The 3,401-nt window shown below is 30.7% G+C and overlaps 1 pseudogene; it reads right to left on the bottom strand.

The window, feature by feature from the left end:
- LOC107727135 (beta-catenin-like protein 1) overlaps positions 1-3,401 on the bottom strand; it is a 56,361-nt pseudogene that overhangs the window by 48,530 nt on the left and 4,430 nt on the right.

Genomic DNA, 3,401 nt, shown 5'->3' with positions numbered 1-3,401 from the left:
TATATATATATATATATATATATATATATATATATATAAATGTTTCATAACATTATAAATGTCTTTACTGTCACTTTGGATCAATTTAATCCATCCATGTTGAATAAAAGTATTATTTCATTTCATATTTTCATTTAGATGATGGTAAATCTGAAATCAGGCATTTTCTCTGAAAACAAACAAACAGCTGTGCTCGTGAATATCTGGTTTACTTGCTACAAAGTGTCTCAAAAAAATATCTGAATATTTTTTAATGGCAAACCCAGAAAATCCAGTGTTTAGTTGTTACTTGTAGTTTGGTAAATAAATGAATGAATGAATGAATAAATAAAACTTAAATAAATTATTCTTATTAAATGATTTATAATTACAAAAAATTATTTTTTGTTATATGTCATTGCATTTAAATTTTTTGCATTTGGCAGACACTTTAATCCAAAGCGACTTGCGCTGCATTCAAGGTATTCATTTTATCAGTTCATGCATTATCAAAATAAATAAATAATAAACCCATGACTTTGACATTGATAGCATCATACTTCACTGCTTGAGCTACTGGAATGTTTTTTTTATTAAATAAAGTATGGAAAAAAAATCTCTGAATATTTTTCAAAGACAAGCTTGGCAAAACCAGAGTTTAGCTGTCATCTGTTGTAGTTTGGGAACGTGTAAACAACTTTTGCAGCGTCCGGAATTTATTATTTTCCTACTACACAGAATTTGAAAAATGGTTGGCAAAGAGATTACCTACTTCTTCCTCCGAGATTCTGAAGTGCGCATCTGATGGATACTTTACTATCCCATGAGGCCACAGGAGAGGATTTATGAATGGCAGCGAAGCACCGAACTCACGCTGGGAGGGCACATGACGGTAACAAATTTCATTCATACTACTCATAGAACACACTTTTTTAATGGTTGTGAAGTAAGTTCAAATTCAAATGTAGTACCTACTCAGACAGTATGCGATTTCGGACACACTATTTGTTTCCCAGTGAACCGATGAAAACCAGTGTGCTCTGACTCCAGCTAATCAGATTGAAGCCTGCTCTTTGGACTAGTTTATGCGTGTTGGTTAGTTGGTTAGTGTGTGACTTACCTAAAGTGTTATAAACTCCATCAGCTTCCTCCTTCACCGTCTCGTCCAAACGCTCCATATTCTGCACCATGAGAGCTACGACCTGACCCTCCAACTAAACAAACACATGAAAACCATTCAACAAACATCAAAACATGAAGGCATTTATTTAGGCTAATGCTAGAAAATGATCACACAAATCAGAGTTTGAAACTAAATTTAGACACATGCCATAGAGCTTCTGTGGTTGATGATCAGCATCTGAAGGTTTATCATCTCCATTCACTGATTATCAGTTTATTTTCTGCTCACAAAATCTGCGTTTATTTGATTTAAAAAATACAGTAAAAACAGTAAAATTGTGAAATATTATTACAATTTAAAATAGCTGTTTTTTATGAGAATATATGTTAAAATTAAATTTATTTCTGTGATCAAAGCTGTATTTTCAGCATCATTACTCCAGTCTTCAGTGTCACATGATCTTCAGAAATCATTCTAATATGCTGATTTGCTGCTCAAGAAACATGTCTGATTATTATCAATGTTGAAAACAGTTGTGCTGCACAATATTTTTGTGGAAACTGTGATACATTTTATTTTTGAGTTCAAAAGTACAGCATTTATTTGAAATAGAAATCTTTGGTAACATTATAAATGTCTTTACTGGCACTGTTGATGAATTTAATACATTGTATACATTTTTTTAAAATATATTTTAATGATTTTTTTTACATTTTTACATTTATATTTTAATAATAAATTATATGTATTTTAATATATATATATATATTTTTTTTTTTTTTATGTATATTTAACAATAATTTTTTTATATATATTTCAAGCCCCATTTTGTACCGTGTTTGTTGAGCTGCCATATAAACATTTATTCAATGTAAATGCTTTTTGCTCGACTGCACAACACAAACACTAAACAGCAGCAATCAGACGCATGCGGTTCAATCAGCCTCTGATTGTTCACAAGCTCTTCCAGTTTCCTCTGCTCCATCTGACACAAGCCGTGATTGCACAACCTCAACAACAGTCTGGATATGAACGTCGTCTCTCTCTGCTTCTCTCGCAAACGTCAGGCTACATTTCTCGCAGCAGTAATTCATGTCATTTTCTCATAATAATCTCATTGTGCCGCTGGACCGTGACCTGCTAATGCTGGTGAATCAGGCCATAATCTCCTGTAACGTCACTGATTATGTGTATTCTCTGATTATTTAATAAATATTTCCTTACCAGAGCGTCGATGAGCACCTCGGCCCCCTCCTCGCTCTCGTGAAGCGTGTCGATGTCGGTCAGCTCCTGCAGGAGATCCACCACCACGATGCTGATATGTGATTCACATTAAGGACTTGCAATACTGACCAACTGCTAAACATAAATCATAACAAGCATATTTGAAATAGGGATGCACAATATATATATTTTTTTTTTATTTGCAATAAGCAATATATATACTATATATACACTACTGCTCAAAAGATTGGGGTCGGTAAGTTTTTTTTTTTTTTTTTTTAGGAAATTAAAGACATTTGTAATGTTACATTTTCTAGACTTCTATTTCAGATAAAGACTGTTCTTTTGAACTTTCTATTCATCTGTGAATCATGAAAAATAAAATGTATCACAGTTTACACAAAAATACTCAGCAGCACGACTGTTTTCAACATTGATAATAATCAGAAATGTTTCTTGAGCAGCAAATCAGCATATTAGAATGATTTCTGAAGATCATGTGACACTGAAGACTGGAGTAATGATGCTGAAAATTCAGCTTTGATCACAGAAATAAATTACATTTTAATATATATACACACAGAAAACAGCTATTTTAAATTGCAATAATATTTCACAATATTAATGTATTTACTAAATTTAGTTTTACTGTTTTGTGAACATTTTATATATTAAATATTATATATTTTGTGAAATATATTGTGAAATATTTTAAATCAAATAAATGCAGTTTTGAATATTACCGACCCCAAACTTTTGAAAGGCAGTGTATATTTGCTTATTTGCATTATGGCTAAGAACTTTTTTTTTATGGTCATTTAGATAATGATTTTTGTGTTATGATTGCTAACAGCTTTTTTCATATATACAACTTTAATTTTTTAATTTTTAAAAAAAAAAAGTATTTTTTTAAAACTGGCTAATAAAATTTTTTTTATATTGATGATAACCAATATTTTCATGACTGATTACCAATATGATTACTTATAGAAATATATTAAAATAAATATATTTTTTTACAGTAAATTTCCAATCCAGAATTGGGGGGGGGGCATTAAAATCTTAAAGAATTAAA

Source organism: Sinocyclocheilus rhinocerous, unplaced genomic scaffold, assembly GCF_001515625.1.
Source record: "Sinocyclocheilus rhinocerous isolate Xijiao unplaced genomic scaffold, SAMN03320098_v1.1 scaffold7084, whole genome shotgun sequence".
NCBI classification, from domain to species: Eukaryota; Metazoa; Chordata; class Actinopteri; order Cypriniformes; family Cyprinidae; genus Sinocyclocheilus; species Sinocyclocheilus rhinocerous.
Note: the sequence above shows the minus strand (reverse complement) of the source record. Positions and strands in the feature narration are given on the sequence as shown.